The 19,825-nt window shown below is 45.5% G+C and overlaps 1 protein-coding gene and 1 pseudogene across 1 annotated transcript in view; one reads left to right on the top strand and one right to left on the bottom strand.

Annotated features, from left to right (window-relative positions):
* LOC142817848 (uncharacterized) overlaps positions 1 to 19,825 on the bottom strand; it is a 190,872-nt gene that overhangs the window by 118,219 nt on the left and 52,828 nt on the right. The gene's annotated exons all lie outside the window — the stretch shown is intronic.
* LOC142761802 (U2 spliceosomal RNA) lies at positions 9,863 to 10,163 on the top strand (annotated as a pseudogene).

Here is a 19,825-nt window from a genome sequence, read left to right as displayed (position 1 = left end):
GTAAATAGCATTGGGGAGATTGTGTCTCCCTGCCTTACACCCTTCTTGATTGGTATTCTGTTGCTTTCTTTATGAAGCACTATGGTAGCAGTTGATCCCCTGTAGATTTCTTACAGAATGTTTATATATACTTCATCTACGCCTTGATTCCGCAGTGTCTGCATGACGGATGATATTTCTACTGAATCAAACGCCTTCTCGTAATCTATGAAGGCTATGTATAGTGGTTGGTTATACTCTGAGCGTTTCTCTATTACCTGATTGATAGTATGAATGTGGTCAATTGTTGAGTAGCCTGTTCGAAATCCTGCTTGTTCCTTTAGTTGATTGAATTCTAATGTTTTCTTTACTCTGTTAGCAATTACCTTTGTAAATAGCTTGTATACTACAGAGAGCAAGCTGATCGACCTGTAATTCTTCAAGCCCTTGTCATCTCCTTTCTTATGTATTAAGATGATGTTAGCGTTCTTCCAAGACTCTGGTACCCTTCCCGTCAGGAGACACCTCGTAAACAGGGTGGCTAGTTTTTCTAACACAATCTGTCCTCCATCTTTCAGCAGATCTGATGTTACCTGATCCTTACCAGCAGCTTTGCCTCTTTGCATGCTCTCCAAAGCTTTTCTGACTTCTTCTATCATTACTGGTGGGGTGTCATCTGGGTTACTGCTAGTTCTTATAGTATTAAGGTCGTGGTTGTCTCGGCTACTGTACAGATCTCTGTAAAACTCCTCATCTATTTTAACTATCCTATTCATATTGGTAGTTATTTTGCCTTCTTTGTCCCTTAGTGCATATATTCGACTTTAGCCTATCCCAAGTTTCCTCTTCACTGCTTTGACGCTTCCTCCGTTTTTCAGAGCGTGTTCAATTCTCTCCATGTTATACCTTCTTACATCGCATACTTTACGCCTATTAATCAACTTTGAAAGCTCTGCCAGTTCTATTTTGTCTGTTGTACTTGAAACTTTCATGCTTTGACGCTTCTTAATTAGGTTCTTCGTTTTGCTGGGAAAGCTTGCCAGTGTCCTGTCTAACTACCCTGCCTCCAACTTTCACTGCACACTCCGTAATGATACTCGTTAGATTATCATTCATTGTATCTACGGTTGGTTTCCTCACTAAGAGCCGAGTACCTGTTCTGCAGCGACACTCTGAATTCCTGTACTTTCCCTCTCAGTGATAGCTCGTTGATTGGCTTCTTGCGTATCAGTTTCTGTCGTTCCTTCTTCAAGGCTAGGCGAATTCGAGACCGTACCATTCTATGGTCACTGCATCGTACCTTGCCAACCACTTCCACATCCTGCACGATTCCTGGATGTGCAGTCATTATAAAGTCTATTTCGTTCTTATTTTCGCCATTAGGGCTTCTCCATGTCCACTTGCGGTTTTCTCGTTTTCGGTAGAAAGTATTCAAAATCCGCAAAAAATTGCGTTCTGCGAATTCTACTAGTAGCTCTCCTCTGGCGTTTTTAGTGCCGATGCCATAATCTCCTACTGCCTGGTCTCCAGCCTGCTTCTTCCCTACCTTTGCATTAAAGTCGCCCATCACTATAGTATACTGTGTTTTTACCTTACTCCTTGCCGATTCCACGTCTTCATAGAAGCTTTCAACTAAAGCGTCATCATGGCTGGATGTAGGCGCGTAAGCCTGTACTACCTTCATCTTGTATCTTTTATTCAGTTTAATTGCAATACCTACCACCCTTTCATTAATGCTATAGTATTCCTCTATGTTGCCAGCTATGTTTCTATGAATTAGGAACCCCACTCCCAGTTTTCTTCTGTCTGCCAAGCCCCGATAACAAAGGACGTGCCCATTCTGTAGCACAGTATAGGCCTCATCTGTCCTCCTAACCTCACTGAGCCCTATTATATCCCAATTAATACCCTCTAGCTTCTCGAATAGTACAGCTAGACTTCCCTCACTAGATAAGGTTCTAGCGTTAAACGTTGCCAAGTTCAGGTTCCAAAGGCGGCCTGTAGTCCAGAGATTCTTAGCCCCCTCTGCTGCGTTGCAGATCTGACCGCCGCCATAGTCAGTTGCTTCGCAGCTGCTGGGAACTGAGGGCCGTGAGTTATTTGACGTATGCATGTGTGAGGTAGTGGCCAGATACTGCACCAGGGTGGCCAATCCTTCTCTGGTGAGGGAGTGCGTTCCCGGCGGTGGTTACCGGTGAGGCCGCACCTCAGGCCTCTTAATACAGTTCCATCAACACGCGGATTTTTTTTTTTCCGGTTGGGAACTGCGCGGCACCGGGATTTGAACCACGGACCTCTTGCATGCAATGCGGATGCTCTCACCACTATGCCGTCGCCGCACCCGGCTCTTTATGTTCTAAATGTAGGTTTCAGCGGTGTATCAGTCAAGTTTGTGGTTGTTTTTATAAAAATGTTTTAATGAAATGAGATTTCTGCTGATTACCCCCTTAATTAAGGGTCTAGAGAGTACGGAGTTGGGCCTTCGATTAGCCTATGGGGTGCTGTTTATTGATATATTAAGCGGAAAAAATTTAAATTCGTTTGTGAGGTGATGTTACCAAATTAATCTTTTTTAGTGATTAGGATTAATTTTGGTCACGAAATAGTTCCGGTACTATTACTCCTGTCCTGATGAAACCTGAGCGGCTACAGGTCTACAATTAGGGCTTTGCACTGTATGAGTTAGAAGTTTTCCGGTAGGTTATTAGCAAAGTTAAAAGCGATCGTAAGGGGGAAAAAAAAACACTTGGTTCAAGACTTTGATCTGACGGGCGTACCTTTCTCCCGAGCAGTGAGCCACCCTCCTCCTCTGAGCGAGGGAAGACGCGGGCGCCACACGTTTATTAGCGGTTTTCGTTATATTCTTTCTAACTGTGTATCTTCCGGTTACCTTAAGCTCTCAAAATTATTTTTACACGAAAAAAACCGGACTGTTGTGTTCTAAAAGAAGATATTAGCTATTTTTCGGTGGCGTTTGTAGCTCCTTTTGAAAATTTGTTTTAATGAAATGAGCTTTTTGCTGATTACCACCTTAATTAAGGGCCTAGAGTGTACGGAATTGGGCCTCCTGGTAGCCTATGGGGTGCGGTTTATTATTACATTAAGCGGACAAAATTTAAATGCGTTTTCGAGGTGATATTACCAATTTAATCTTTTTAGTGATTTGGCTTAATTTTGATTGCGGAATAACTCTGGAACTATTAAACCTAGCCTGACTAAACTTCAGTAGCGTCAGCTCTACCCTAAGGACTTTCAACTTTATAAGTAAGAAGTTTCCCGGTAGAATATATATATATATATATATATATATATATATATATATATATATATATTTATATATATATATATATATATATATATTGAAAGACGCAGGCAGACTAGGTACGGCGAGCAGGCAGGGCGAGCAGAAGCGTTTATTCTGCGATGTCTGGCTCGGCTCAGAACCACACCAAGAGAGAGAACGATGATGATGGGTATGTGCAAGTGAGAACGATGATGATGGGTATGTGCAAGTGAGAACGATCAAATGCTTGGAATGTGCTTACAATTTCCCCCCCCCTCTGCGAAGCGGCCAACCTGGCCGCCAGTCAGAGATCGGCCGAACGAGTAACAAAAGGCTTCATGCGTGAGACGTGAACTATTTCCGTGCTGCGCAGACGGCGGTCAGTGACAGACTGAAGCGGGGTGACGAGGTAGTTAACTGGAGATGTCTATCGTACAACGGTGTATGGGCCAACATACCGGTGAAGAAATTTCTCGCAAAGGCCCGACGCTCGAACCGGGGTCCATAGTAAAACCTTATCGCCAGCATTGAAGGCCACGTCGCGTCTTTTTTTATCACAGCGATGTTTTCTCTCCTTTTGGGTTGCTTCCGTGTTTTTGCGAGCAATTTCACGGCATTGTGTGACTCGGGCTGCGAACTCTTCTGGGAGCGAGGTACTGCTTGGAGCCGGTGCAAAGAAAAATGCCGTGTCGAAGACCGAGGAGGCAGATCGGCCGTACACGAGAAAAAACGGGCTGTAGCCAGTTGATCGTTGTACCGCAGTATTGTATGCGAAGGTGACAAACGGTAAAATGTTATCCCAATTTTTGTGGTCAGGATGCAAGTACATCGATATCATGTCAGAGAGTGTTCGGTGGAAGCGCTCGGTAAGGCCATTCGTTTGCGGATGGTATGTAGAAGTGGTTTTATGCACTGTATTGCACGCCTGCAGGACTTCATCCAGGACCTTGGAAAGGAAGGCTTTGCCACGGTCACTCAAAAGGACGCGAGGGGCTCCGTGGCGCAAGACGATGGAGTTCAAGAAAAAATTGGCGATTTCTGTGGCGGTAGCAGAATGAAGAGGTGAAGTCTCGGCGTATCTTGTTTGATGGTCGACTGCAGTGACGATCCAACGGTGACCGGAAGGTGTCAACGGCAAAGGACCATACAAGTCTATTCCGACAAATTCGAATGGTGTGGTGGGACAGGGAAGAGGCTGAAGGAAACCAGCAGGCGGGGATGTGGATCGCTTGCGGTGCTGACACAACGCGCACGAGCCCACGTATTTGGCCACCGTTGTGGACAAGCCAGGCCAGAAGCAGCGCGTCTTGATGCGATCGTAGGTCTTGTGGAAGCCTAGATGACCGGCAGCAATATCATCGTGGAATGCTTCCAAAACTCGAAGACGAAGGCAGCGGGGAAGAACTGGCACCCACTTGTTACCGGTGGGATGGTAAATGTAGCGCTTAAGCACACCGTCCTGAAGGCGAAATTGTCGAAGCTGGCGTCGCAAGCGGCTGTTGGGTGGTTTAGTGACACCGCGAAGGCGATCAATGAAAGACCGACAGTAGGAATCTGCCAGCTGAAGTGAACGTAAATCGGAGTTCGAAGATAGCTGCATTGGATCCAGCGATGCGAGCGATACGTGTTGTGAGGCAAGCTGGGTGTCAGAGTCATTCGAACGCGATGCGGTGGACGTATTGTCACGAGAGAGCGAAAGTGGGCACCGGGACAGCGCGTCGGCATCATGATGACATTTGCCAGACTTGTACGTAACTGTAAAGTCGTACTCTTGTAAGCGCAGTATCCAGCGCGCAAGACGTCCTGACATATTCTTCATTGATGAAAGCCAACAGAGTGCGTGGTGGTCGGTGATGATGGTGAAGTGCCGACCGTAGAGATACGGGCGGAATTTCTGTATCGACCATACGATAGCCAAGCACTCCTGCTCCGTGATGGTGTAATTCCGCTCAGCTGTTGACAGAGTCCGGCTAGCGTAGGCCACAACCTGCTCTTTAGAGGTGGAATCACGCTGCAGAAGGACTGCTCCAATGCCTTGTGCGCTTGCGTCAGTATGGAGTATGGTAGGCGCTCTCTCATCGAAGTGGCGCAGCACTGGTCCGGAAGTCAGGCGTTCTTTCAAAATTTCAAATGCAGATTCGCAGTCGTTGGACCATGAGAAAGGAGCACCAGTGGCCAATAACTTATTTAGCGGAGCCGCTAAGGTAGCAAAGTTGCGTATAAAGCGACGAAAATAGGACGCGAGACCAAGAAAGCTGCGCAACGTCTTTTGGTTGGACGGTCGAGGGAACTGTAGCACAGCTGCGATCTTCTCGGGATCTGGTTGGATTCCGTCTTTGGAAACGACGTGACCGAGGACTTTGATGCTTTTGCTGGCAAATGTACACTTCTTTGTATTTATCTGAAGGCCAGCCTTGGAGAGACATTGTAGCACCTCGTCTAATCGTTGAAGATGTTGGGCAAAGGTACTTGAAAAAACAACGATATCATCTAAGTAACAGAGGCAGGTCTTCCATTTTAGGCCACGAAGAACAGTATCAATCATTCGCTCAAACGTGGCTGGAGCGTTGCACAAGCCGAATGGCATTACATTAAATTCATAAAGGCCGTCCGGTGTGGCAAATGCAGTTTTTTCTTTGTCAGCCTCGTTCATGGGGATTTGCCAGTAACCTGATCGTAAGTCAAGGCTCGAAAAATAGTTCGCCCCTTGCAGTGTGTCTAAAGCGTCATCAATTCTAGGCATAGGATATACGTCCTTGCGTGTGATCTTATTTAACGCGCGGTAGTCAATGCAAAAACGAACAGAGCCATCCTTCTTTTTAACTAAAACGACTGGAGATGCCCAGGAACTCGAAGAAGGTCGTATTATATTTCGCGATAGCATCTCGTTCACTTCTTTTTCAATTATTTCTCTCTCTGATTGCGAAACCCGATATGGGCGACGGTTTATCACACGAGAACCGTCGGTTTCAATGCGATGTACAGCCGCGGAAGTCTGACTCAGTGTTGTGGTACAGCTATCAAAGCAGGCTTTGTGCTTAGCCAAAAGGGCCAATAGTGCTTCAGACTGTTTTGGTGTGAGGTCTGAACCAATGACAGGTCGAAAAGGGAAAGAACGTGAACCTGGAGCTGGTACTGGTGACGAAGACGGGCAGAGTGTCGCGATGGAGGTCAATGGAGAGAAGTCAATCTTTGCCACTGTCATTCCCTTGGGCAGCAGCACAGATTCTGCAGTTGTGTTAGAAACGGGCAGAAAAGCGCAGCCAGAGGAAAACCGGAGGAGGCAAGAGGCGACGAGAATTCCACGGGAGGTGCAGCGAAACGAAGGAGCCACAAGTGCATCACCGTCGGTTACTTGGGTAGATGCGACAGCTATCACGTGTTCGTGACCAGGGTGCAGGACGCAGTCTTCAACAATGACCAAGTTGGAGATCGAGGGTGATGAAACTGGAATGGGCGCATCCGTTGTATCCGTTATGTGAATGACGTTCTCTTTAAAGGATATAACAGCGGAAGCAGAATGCAGAAAGTCCCAACCAAGGATAAGTTCATGAATGCACGTGGGCAACACAATCATCTCGATGTGGTGACGTATACCATCAATAGAAACACGAGCCGTACACTGTCCGTCAGGTTGAATCAGCACGTTATTTGCCCCACGCAACACAGGTCCCACATAGGGCGTTCTGACTTTACGGAGGCGCGAGCACAAGTCACTACGCAAAACAGAAGTGGTTGCACCGGTGTCAACGAGAGCTTGCACAGGAATACCTTCAATAGTCACTGACAACATATTAGCTGGGCGAACAGGAGGTATTTTTGTTGGTCGACGGGACGCAGTTTTCCCTCCAAAAACTGCAATCCTTAGTTTTCCGAAGATTGGTCAACAGGACGGGAGATGATTGGACGAAGTGGCGATGCGGAGCGGCGATAGGGCGATGGAGAGCGTCGTCTGGAGGAGCGGTATTCCTGATGTTGACGAGGGGACACTGGAGGAGACGGAGACCGGTACTGGGCGGACGGGTAGGTGTCTGGAGCATAAAGATCTGGTCTTCGGAACCGGTCTCGTTCGAACTCAGCATAGCCTCGTCGTTCCTCTTGCTGGCGGCGACGGCAGTAACGAGAAATGTGGCCTCGTATACCGCAGTAAAAGCAAACAGGACGGGATTGACGCCACTGAGGATACAAGGGTGCAGCAGTCATTCCACCTCGCATAGCAGCCAAATGGCTACTAGCAGTATCCGTAGAGCTAGATGCCCCGGGAGCAGGCGGAATCGCAGCGATCTCCGCATATGTGGGCATTACCGTTTGAACAACCGGTGCTGCCGGTGTCGACCTGGGCGTCACATCGGCGTATGTGGGCATCGGGCGTGCTGGCGGAGCGACCGGGGATGTCGGTGTCGCCATTGCCGCTAACTCCTGCTTAACAAGATTCCGCAGGTCGAATGGTGGAGACGGAGCGGAGGCGACAGTGGACCGCTGCTGTTCAAGGTCTCGAAGTTCTTCCCGGATAATTGTGCGGATAAGGGTTTTTAATTCAGAGGGAGGCATCAGGCGTGGATCACTGTCTTGTTGAAGCCGAAGGGACTGCAACTGGTCAAGGCGTTGGCATGTCGAAATGACGTCGTTAACCGTAGCGGGATTGCCAACAGCCAAGGCGTTGAATGCGATTGGGCCGATTCCTTTAAGGATGTGGCGAACGCGCTCATCTTCCGTCATGTCTTTATTCGCACGGCGACAGAGGGCCAAAACATCCTCGATATACGAAGTGTACGACTCATGTGCCAGTTGTAGACGCACAGCCAGCTTCTGTTTCGCGGCTTCGGAACGACCCGATGAGCATCCGAATATTTGTCGCAGTTTGTTGGCAAAGGTCGACCAATCAACGAAGTCAGTTTCGTGATTAAAATACCAGGTTTTGGCTACGCTGGTCAAATAGAAAGGAAGGTAGCTCAGTTTCTCTGCTTCGGTCCATCGATTGGCTGAACCCACACGGTTGTAAAGGTCAAGCCATTCCTCGACGTCGTCACCGCGAAGACCCGCGAACACGGGCGGTTCGCGCTGAGGGCTGGTGACAGTAGATGAAGAGCGGGCAGCCGCCGGCGTAGGGGCTGTAGCGTTAGGGCTAGGCGTTAGGTCCGATGTCTGCATACCTGTGTGGGTGGCTGGGTGAAATCGGCGACCAGATCGGAGCTCCAGGTGGGAAATGAACGTAGGAGGACGTCGGGATCTTACCCCGGCACTTCCACCACTCTGAAAGACGCAGGCAGACTAGGTACGGCGAGCAGGCAGGGCGAGCAGAAGCGTTTATTCTGCGATGTCTGGCTCGGCTCAGAACCACACCAAGAGAGAGAACGATGATGATGGGTATGTGCAAGTGAGAACGATGATGATGGGTATGTGCAAGTGAGAACGATCAAATGCTTGGAATGTGCTTACAATATATATATATATATATATATATATTTATATATATATATATATATATTCCCGGTATTTCCCGGTTAGAATATATATATATATATATATATATATATTCTAACCATGTTCACCCTCGGGGAGTTCTAGGGAGTTTTTTGCTGCTAGTCAAAGCAGTACGCAAATTACCAATTAAACGTCCGATGTTCCTTCTCAATATACTACGGAAGGCTCACCAGTGATGGCAGTGTGTTTCTTGAAATTCGGCAGAAATCACATGCCTTTATCTCAAAAACGGTGACACGAACGTGACCCTGAATAGAAAACCCACCGTCGCCAAATACGCTATAGACGTCGTCGACGTCCCGAAAACCGTGAGACGCCCCTGATACTCTCTCGCATACTAGAATACCAAGTACTCTAAATCATTAAAACTTTTTTCCAAAGATCACCTCTAGCCAACAAACCTATGGATTCATCCCTACATTCAAATGTTCTTTAAGGGACGGCTGTCTGCTTGCGCATAGTTGAATACAAAGTACTCGAAATCGTTAAACACTTCTAAACACAATTGGCTCTAACTTCGATGTTTACCTCAACAGGGCCTCATCAAGTGAGAGGCCCATGGGACGGCTTTATGCTCTCTTATAGTAGAGTACCTAGTACTCTAAATCATTACCCATTTTTTTTCTAAACACGCATGCAAATTCTGCCAGGGTGGGACAGCGATCATTGTCGACGTGGCTTGTATTTATATGCTTAGGTTGCAACCAACTGCGCCCATCCCGAGTTTTATTTTTTTTCTGCCTATTTACGTGACCTGAGGTTATTCGAGTACACACTAATTAGAAAGTACTTAATCACACATCACCGAGTTGGTATAGAGCAACGTACTTACGATGACTCCAGGCGTAAAAGTCCTGGCTTCCGCTGAGGAAGTCGTCTTCCTGTTTATTGCTTTGCCGCACCGAGGAACTGTTCTTTTTTTTCTGCGAAGAGTGCGTCGTTGTTGGGCAGACACACAACAATCGCGTGCTAATTAACTATTTCAGCACACCATTGCGAACACAACGGCGCATGAACCTCCTGCTTGCTCAGCTAATGCTTTCCTGCATGCTTAGCTGATAAGAACTACATATGAGGTGTGAAATAATGGATTTTAATTACGCGCAATTAATTCGCATCGCTTCTTGGCCTTTTGGCTAAGATCAAAGTGTTTGTAAGCCTTTTTGTTACTTGTTATTATTTTCGTACACTTTTCTTGCCGTTTTTGTTATGTTTTTTATCTAACCCGTTCTGATCTTGTATGTAACAAGTATGAATAAAAAGTCTGTTCCTATCAGCCTAAGATCTGATACGGATCCTATTTGGATCTAAGATATTAAACTTATTTTTGCCATTCGGTGGAGTGCTTAAAGCTTGCTTCACCTCCGCCACGGGTTGGCCCGGTATTGCACTACCTCCGGGAGACAATCGCTGTGAGTATGCACGTGTGTGCCGGACGAAGAGAACGAAGGGCTAGCTCTGCTTGGTCGCCTAGTAACCGGTCACGCCCGCAACTGATGGTTACAATATATTTTATCTACAGACCCGTTGACTCGGCGTCTCTTCTCTCTCGTAGTATTTGTTGGAGGTCCACGGTATATCAAAATTCCAATTATCAAAATAAATATAAACATCACCACTTCCCGTTATAAACTGATTTTCACTTCCCGACAGTTCACTTCTTTTCCTGTCTGCTGGTAGCTGCCCTTGTGCATGCAGTAAAATGTGCTCTATAGATGCCCAACTTTTGCACACTTTATGGTATACAAAGTTCCATTCAATTTGTACCGGCAATCACGATAAGTAAGGACACCCGTGTGCTAAGATGTCGACACACGGTAGAAAACCTCTAGAGGCAAAAATTAATTGGGAAGAGCGCGAACACACAAAATGAACGAGCGATTGGCAGCAGTCACAACCAGGGGCACACCCCAGGGTACCCTTAAAACTCCCCGAAAATTTTCAGGCTTGCCAGCGTATAGCCACGAGCGCATAGAAACGCCCGCACGAACACACGTAACATTTAGGTTCACTGTCCTTCCCCCGGAAAAGATTTCTGGTGTTATGCCCTGGTCACGACCCTGAGAGAAAACATTGGCCCCGCATCTGCATGTTAATCTGCAAATGTCGTCGAAAGACGGCCGTCTTGCGTATGGAGAGAGTGAAGAAAACATTGATTTGATGTTCTGCGCAAGAAACTCGGTGAATGGTATTCAGGAGGCGCTGCGTTAGAGTGCCTCGAGCGTGCAGCGGAGGCGAACGAGTGCATCAAGCCACGTCACACGTGAGACATGATCGCCATCTGGCGGTTTTTCTTTTTAGAAAACGAAGCGTGTGGCTCTGAGACGGGTGTGCGCGCCCGTCTCAAAGGTGATAAGGTGTATACCACAAGGCGACGGGTAGGTGTCACCGCCGTCTCATCTTAGTAAAAGCGTTGGAAACACTAGCCTTTTCGTGCAAGTGTTGCATGGTCAGCGCAGTGTGATAAGCGCCACGGTCCTTAAAATTACTTATGCAGGCCTTTTATAGTAAAGGACGCACATGCAGAATATATGCGTGTTGTTATGGTACCCCAGACATGCGCAATAATTGTTTTTTGATGGACAAGTGCACAAGTATGAACGCTAAATATTAAGCAACATTGGTGGGCACTGCGGATGGAGTCGCCCGTTTCAAGTACCCAGTGCTGTTAAGAGTGGACAAACAGACAAATGTATAGACAGGCGGACAGACAGATCAAAAGTTTTGCGTCGAAGGTCCCCAAGAAAGACTCTCGTCTTTAAAAATTTCGCACGTCTCCTGCAGCCACGCGCCTATAAAACTAACCATTCCCAAGCTATGGTAGCCCTTCTAGCGTTTTAGGGGCGAAGCTCCTTAAGGCGTGGATCGTGCGTCTCTTGTAGGTAGTAGCCACCTCTCGTTTTAGTCCTTGGAATGTCCACTGGATGGTGGTACTTGTATACAATGAATATGGGATGAATAGATGCGACATGGCGGTACTTGGAGGGTTCACTTGATGGACGGAATCACGGAGAGGCATACAGACAGACGGACATGTGAACAGATGGATGGACAGACAGGCGAACGGACGGATGGACAGAAGGACATACATACATACAGGCAGACAGACAGACGGACGGACAGATGGACGGGTGGACGGATGGATGTGGCCAGCGGATGATTCACGGTTTGCCAATAAAACTTTTCGAAGCTTCGCCTCCTCATCAACATTCACTCCGTTGATGAGCTCTGAATTTTTTCTCTTGCTTATAACCCACCTCTTCGTCCCTTCAATACTCGACAGAGCGCAGTTCAAATGGCTGCTTTCGAAAAATTAACACAATTAAGCGAAATTTCTCAGACCAATCAAAAACGTTCACTCGTGGCACTTCATCGATACCCGTAGGCCAACCACTGCAGCAATATTTCAATCTCATTTTGTGATATGTTAAGGGTATATTCACGAGTACGTTCCCCACTATTATTGGTGTTCTGAATAAAGTTCCGGCTATTGCCTGCCAACATTACGGAAAAAGTTCTTGTTTGCTGGCTATATCTAGCCGTTCACTCAAAACGTGATGAAGAATCAATGTAAGGAGATATGTTCATCTGCCTGCCTCTGCACACGTGGGACTCGCTCACTAAAATTCGTACCGACCGATTCTGCCCTCACGATCTCCGACGACAGTGTAGCTCTGGCCGACTGGGCTGGCCCTACGCCAACTCCGGACGCCGATCTCCGATGACAGCGTAGCTCTGGCTGACTGGGGTCGCCCTACGCCATCTTCTGACGCCGACAAGAGCTCTCGCCAGTGGTGCTCCGTCCTCTGATTCCTGCCACCGTCTCCGTCTTTCCCATCTTCTCACTTCCGCCGTTCCCTGTCCCTGCGCCTCACTCTCTCCTTACTCTCTATTGCTTTATCTTTTAGTCGTATCCTTTTAATACTTCTTTTACCCCACCCCTCGTGAGCTACTGTTGAGGTGTCCTCCACCTGAGAGACAGTTACGGGGCTCACTTTTCTATTCTTTTCATTTAAAATCACTTTCCCTCTGCACACGTGTACACTTCAAATGCGTTTCACCTTTTATTTCTTATGTGACGTTAAGCAAAGTCTAGGCATATGAGATCGTTCTTTCGCATAGCATATCTTATGCTTACAATACGGGCAGAAATATAGTCGTGTAACTCGGGCAACGGCGAAGTGCAGGACTATAGTTGTGTTTTCCGAAAAATCAAAAGTAAAGGCATACGGCAAAGCCAACGAGGGAACTCCTCCAGTCAGGTCATGCCAGAATTCTTACGTTCCGCGGTGGTAATTTGTCTATGTAGAAACGCTAAAACCAGTAAGCCCGAGCGTATGAATTATGCATGGTGGCGTACCCGAGCCTTCGCCAAAAGGCAAACACAAACGCGAATGGTAAGCATCTCGCCTTTTCCTCGTAATGATTTCTTCGTCTGGGGGATTTTACGAATCTGGCATAAATAGTTGATGAGCCCAAATGGGAGATCGATGCCTCGAAGGCATCGCGTATGTGTTTTGGGTCGAAGCAGGTATGGCACTCTAAAGCTGCTCCCCAGGAAGCACCAGCATTTTCCAGAGCTTTTCATTTTTTTTTTTTCACTTAAGATCTGGCGTGCTGCTACCCGTTTTGTAGATAGCGTTCCTCTCGAATGGCAAGACCCTTTAATGAATATAACAGGATTTCACAAATACGGGGAGAGTCAGCGGCAAAGTGAAGTTTAGTTCAGGCTACACCCATGGTATGTATGCCTCATACTTATATATCGCGATATGTACAAACCATATATTTTAATATGTGTGATGAAATGTTATTTTCGTACACTCCTGATATTTTCGTGATAACTGAAACGTGGCTGCACCTAGACATTCTTGATTTTGAAGTTGTTCCTTCTTTATACTGCCTACTTCGGTCAGATCGTTACGGTCACGGGGGCGGGGTCGCCATTGCAATAAAACGTGGTTTGCAATATCGTAGAGAAAAGGGTATCGCGAATCACGAAAGCATTTGGTGCACAATATTTGCTCACGATGCTCCAGTACTGATTGATGACATCTACAGAAAGCCAAATGCGTCTGATGATTACCTTTTACAAGTACATGACTATCTGGTTGATAAGGTTAACGCCCGTACCAAATTAATACTTACAGGAGATTTTAATCTCGCTATTGACTGGGAAAACTTAACAAGTACTAGAAATACCGCCAACAGCGAGCTATTATACAATTTAATGTTCAATTTTTTACTGTCCCAGTAGGTCCACGAACCAACCCGAATTCAAGGAAAACTCGCTTCATACTAGACCTAGGTTTTCTTTCCGATAACCTATCCGGTAAAGCCACTGTAGAAGATGGAATATCTGACCACAAAATGTTAATCATGACCTTTAACATTGAATGCTTAAATACCAAACCCGATGGCACAAATTCACGAATAGCCATGAAAGACTACACCAGAGCTAATGATGTTTGTGTTATTGATTACCTCGACACAGCACTAGAGACTTTTTCTCTAGAGGAATGTGAGGGTGTTAATGGTATGTGGATTCAACTGAAAAAAATAATTACGTACTGTGAACAAAGTTTTATCCCAACGAAACTTAAACGCACACAAAGAAAAACACCATGGAGCAATCGCCGTATTATTCACCTTAAAAGAAGGGTACAGAGAATGCGCAAGAAAAAGAGGAGTCCAATCATCTTAAAGGAACTTGCATCTCAGCTTAAGGCGGAAATTAGAAATGCAAGACAAACTTTTTTTTTCACATACGTTATCTCACTTCATGACGGATCAGCCGCAAAAATTTTGGCGTTTCTTGGCACGGCCTGAAAACCCAACAACTGAAGTAGAAATTGAGGGTACTATCGTAAAGGACGCGCAGGCCGTTTCCAATGCTTTCAATAGGTATTTTCAGTCGGTATTTACACGCGCATGCGCACCAAGCAGCCCTGTTGCTCCGGTGCATCCTTTTTTAATGCCCGATGTCGTTGTCACTACGGAAGGTATTCCGAACCTGCTGTTGCAGATCGATGTTAAAAAATCAGTGGGTCCTGACAATATTTCAAATGTATTTTTTCGACGCTACGCAGAGCAACTATGTCCCTTCCTTGAAGCAATTTTTAAAGCATCCCTGCTAACAGCTCCTTTACCTGCAGACTGGTTGTGTGCAAAAGTAATTCCAATTCATAAAGGCACGAGCAAGCTGTCCATACAAACATTCAGGCCTATCTCGCTAACTAGCTGCTGCTGTAAATTATTGTAACATGTAATCAACAAAGCAATAATTACTTATTTAGAAGATAACAACTTATTGCATCCAAACCAACACGGATTCCGTAAAAACCTGTCTACCGTTACTCAACTCTTGGAAATAACGCATGACTTCCTAACTACTATTAACTCACAATTGCAAACCGACTCCATATTTATAGACTTCACCAAAGCTTTTGATAAGGTGCCTCACAGTATATTGGTTGACAAACTTGTGTCTATTGGTATTAAAAGTAACATAATAGCATGGATAAAAATGTATCTATCAAATCGAAGCCAGTATGTAACCATAAACAACACAGCCTCTGATTCATTGGAAGTTTTTTCCGGAGTACCACAAGGTTCCGTTTTAGGACCCATCTTGTTTCTAATATATGGTAATTATATCTATATGTGCCTTGAGGCTAACGTTAAAATGAGATTATTCGCTGACGACTGCGTGATTTACACCACTATCCGCACAACTGATGACCAGCTTAGACTTAATACCACACTAGCTAATATAGCATGTTGGTGCCTTGAGTGGGGAATGGAAATTAACGTGTCAAAAACAGCTTGCCTTAGCATAACTCGCAGAAAAACAATCCAGCATTTTAGTTACAATTTGGTCGGCACAAACATTGCAAGAAATGACGCTGTTAAATACTTGGGCGTTACCTTTACAAGTAAACTGAAGTGGGATGCACATATAAGCAGCACATACACAAAAGCCTATCTCCAGCTAGGGTTCCTGCGTCGAAAACTTGCATTGGCGCCTTCTAATGTAAAACTGACAGCATATAAATCTCTCATAAGGCCAATCCTCGAGTACGCAAGCATTGTTTGGAACCCTCACCAAAAATATCTTTCCAACAAATTAGAAATCGTCCAACGCAAGGCCCTTCGCTTTATCTATTCTAAGTATTCGAGGCATGACAGTGCCACTGAGCTGCGCAGGCGGGCATGCTTGCCGACCCTTGCAGCCCGTCGCCCTGTCTCTTACTTAAAGTTTATTTTTCTTTTGTATCACAACGGCCTAAACATAGATAAAGACAACTATATACAGCTGCCTAACCATCACTCTCTTCGTACCAACCACAACAAGTGCATCAGACCATTCATGTCACGCTGTGACACTTTTAAATATTCATTCTTCCCGTCAGCAGTGGAAGAGTAGAACAAATTGCCACGTGAATGCGTTAATCTTTCCTCTGCAGATTCATTTGTTCGGAATGTAGAAAGCCTGTTTTATGAAGACTAAAAGCAACTTTTGTTTTTTGATGTTTGTGAGCGCTTCCGAACACACTGATCACTGTACACCCTGCTGATACCTCGATGTTTTTGTGACCTGTCCATGATTTTGTACAATTGCTTACATCGTTCAAGATATATTTTCACCGTCATCTTGTGATTCTGTTTCTTCCGCTATGTGCAATATTGCCTGGTTTGTACGCGATTGTGTATACTTGCCCGCCCACCCTGTATGAGCCTGAGAAAAGCTTACAGTATTAAATAAATAGAAAAAATAGATAAAAATGAAAACATATTATGATATGTATCTTAGAAAAGCTTACAGTATTAAATAAATAAAAAAAATAAATAAAAATGAAAACATATTATGATATGTATCTTACGCAAGAACGTGATTATATGCGTGTTTGTGCGTGTGTTGGGATTTGTGCAAGTTTATATTAAATAACAAATTCTAAGCTTTAAGGAAAGGAGTTTTGAAACTTCGATACCTTTTTTCTGGCTAAGCCAGTGATTGTGTTACAATCGCAAAGGGAAACAACATACGCAAGTTTTCTTCATTGCATTATGGCTGAAATATCCCATATCTTACCTACTAGTTTGAAATATTCCATATATGCAGACGATCTGTGCATTCGGGCATCAGACACGAGCATTCAAGCAGTTCAACGAAAACTTCAAGATGGGCTGACAATAATCAATGACTTTTTAAAAGTAGAGGCATGATCCTTTCTCATGAGAAAACATCTGTACTTTCATTCACAAGAAAATGCCTTAAGAAAGCCAAACTTCAGATAGACTCTCACCGTTTACAACTTGTGCGACAGCACAAATTTTTAGGAGTTATTTTAGACAGATGTCTGTCTTGGACACCACAGATAAAATTATTAGAGAACAAAGTCAACTCCCTAATCAATATATTACTTCGACTGACCGGAGTGAGATTGCGTAGCTCATGTTCTTTTAGATGCGGAGCATCTTATACTCGCGCCTTGTAGTGTGCCGTCCGCACCGCTTCTCGAACATTCGACAGCTGACGCGCGCGCATGCGCCGTCGCGCCGTCGCCCACTCTTCCACCATCTGTGCATCCCTTCCTCCTCTACACACCGCGCGCGCTTCACTCCTCCACCATCTGTGCACCCTTCCTCCTCTACACACCGCGTTCGACATCTACAATTCTCCTGATTCTCCAGTGGACGGGCATGTGGCGTCGCGCTTCGAGAACATTCAACAGCTGACAGTGCATGCGCCGTCGTGCTGTATATATACTCAAGGTCGGCGCTCGCTCGCTCAGTTGCCGCTCGTCGGTTGGTTTGTACGGCGCGTCGACGTCCAAGGTCGCGGTGAAATGAATTCCAACGAATCCACAAACACAATGATCGACGTCCCTTCGACCAGCGCCGCCCTTTCGCATACGTGTGTACGTGTTCACTCATTTAACACCCCCTCCTACAACCACGTCAACCAATTTAGCCATCGACCCAAGTAAGTCGCAATTTAACACCCCATTTCACAACCACGTTAACCAATTTAGCCATCGACCCAAGTAAGTCGCACTTTAACACCCCGTTAACCAATTATATGGTCCGCATCCTCCTCAGTGTTCCCCCGAGGGAAGCTGCGGGCAATTTTTTTTATTGTGTGTACATTCAGTAATAATTCGACAAAAAATAGCTTACTCTGCGCCGGGTTTACATGGAATATCACGTAACTTAGAGGAGATGATTCAAAGATTGTTGGACAGAAGCCTTTGCGTATGTCTTGGTGTACCGCGAGTGTCTGCCATTGCTTTAGTAATTGCGGAGTCTCGTCATACGACTTTTCATGCTATGAGATTAACGGAAACTTGCCGGTATTATCTTCGGTTGGCAACTCAAGACGCTAATCATCCCCTATACCGAGCTATTCAGGAGAAATTGGCTGCAAGAGTACATAAAACTATAGTAGAATTCAAGAGTTTACTGCCTACGCACGAATACTGGCCCCCATGTGCATCCCACCCACCAAGGCGACTCTCTATCCCAGATATTACAATTTTGATTTTTGGAAGTAAATTGTAAGAAGGATATGCCCATAATTGTAATAAAGCAATTAACTTTAACACACATTTATACCAATTGTGAGGACTATATTCACGTGTACACCGACGGATCATGTCCGAATCAAAGCTCTACGTCGGCATTCTTTGTACCTGCATACCAAGCGAGGAAAGCTTTCATACTCAGCCATTTCACGACATCCACAACGGCAGAACTCTATGCAATACTCTGTGCTTTACGCTTCATATGTTTACAGCCAGGTCCACTTCGATGGGTAGTTATCAGTGACTCACAGTCCTCATTAGTTTTTTTTAAGGAAATCAGCTTGGGCAACAAGCCTTGTGAGCTCGCATATGAAATACAGAGGACGTACGCTATAGCAACAGATTTAAACCACACCATAATGTTTGATTGATTTGTAGGGTTTAACGTCCCAAAACCACCATTTGATTATGAGAGTTGCCGTAGTGGAGGGCTCCGGAAATTTTGACCACCTGGGGTTCTTTAACGTGCACCCAAATCTGAGCACACGGGCCTACAACATTTCCGCCTCCATCGGAAATGCAGCCGCCGCAGCCGGGATTTGAACCCGCGACCTGCGGGTCAGCAGCCGAGCACCTTAGCCACTAGACCACCGCGGCGGGGCACACCATAATGTTCCAGTGGGTGCCAAGCAACTGTGGAATCACAGGAAACGACATAGCTGATCACATTGCACATGCAGCGCATCAAGAAAATAATATATTACTGCTACCTCTATCGATGAGCGATGCACGGCGTCTAATAAATAAGCTGAGCTGTCAACTGTCTGAGGAAACCTGGTTCGAAAATGCTGCGCAAAACTCTGTGTTGTATAACATTGATGCCGGTATAGAATTTAATATTCCGTTAAAGGTTAGCCGATCGGTAGAAACAGTCATTCATAGGCTTCGACATGGTACAGCCTACACGAGGGCTTTCCTGTATAGAATAAGGAAAGCTGGCAGTGCTCATGTAGAGAACCTCAAGAAGACGTGGAGCACATTCTTCTGCATTGCAAAAATCATGTCGTACCTCGAAAGTACCTTTTTCAAAAACTCAATTTTTTGAATAAGCGACCTCCATCAATTGCAAAAATCTTGGGTCCATGGCCAAAAGGAAAGCTACAAGCCACTGAAGCGCGTGCAGTCGTTCACTTTCTGGAGGAATCAGAAATAGCTCAAAGGTACTAAACAAAAAAATGTACTTCACTGTTAACCGCGGTATGTTTCAAAACACTATTTTCGTGTTTCACTATGATGTTTTTGGGAAAACCTTTCTGAAAACAGTTCAGTATTTAAGCGACAAAATCACCTTAGACATTTTATTGAACTTTCGCGTTTTTGTGTGAACACTTAAATTGGCGTGAATACTTGTGTTTTTTTACAAACTCAGCGTGGTGCGGACACATTTCTGTGCAGTGTGGACACATTTCTGTGTGGTGTGGACACTCAGTGTTAAAAACGTAAACTCATTGTGTAAGTGTTGTGCTATGTACATATGTATAGCCTTGTGTTTGCT

The sequence above is a fragment of the Rhipicephalus microplus genome, chromosome 5, assembly GCF_043290135.1.
Source record: "Rhipicephalus microplus isolate Deutch F79 chromosome 5, USDA_Rmic, whole genome shotgun sequence".
Taxonomy (NCBI): Eukaryota; Metazoa; Arthropoda; class Arachnida; order Ixodida; family Ixodidae; genus Rhipicephalus; species Rhipicephalus microplus.
This window is presented reverse-complemented; position numbering and strand designations above follow the sequence as displayed.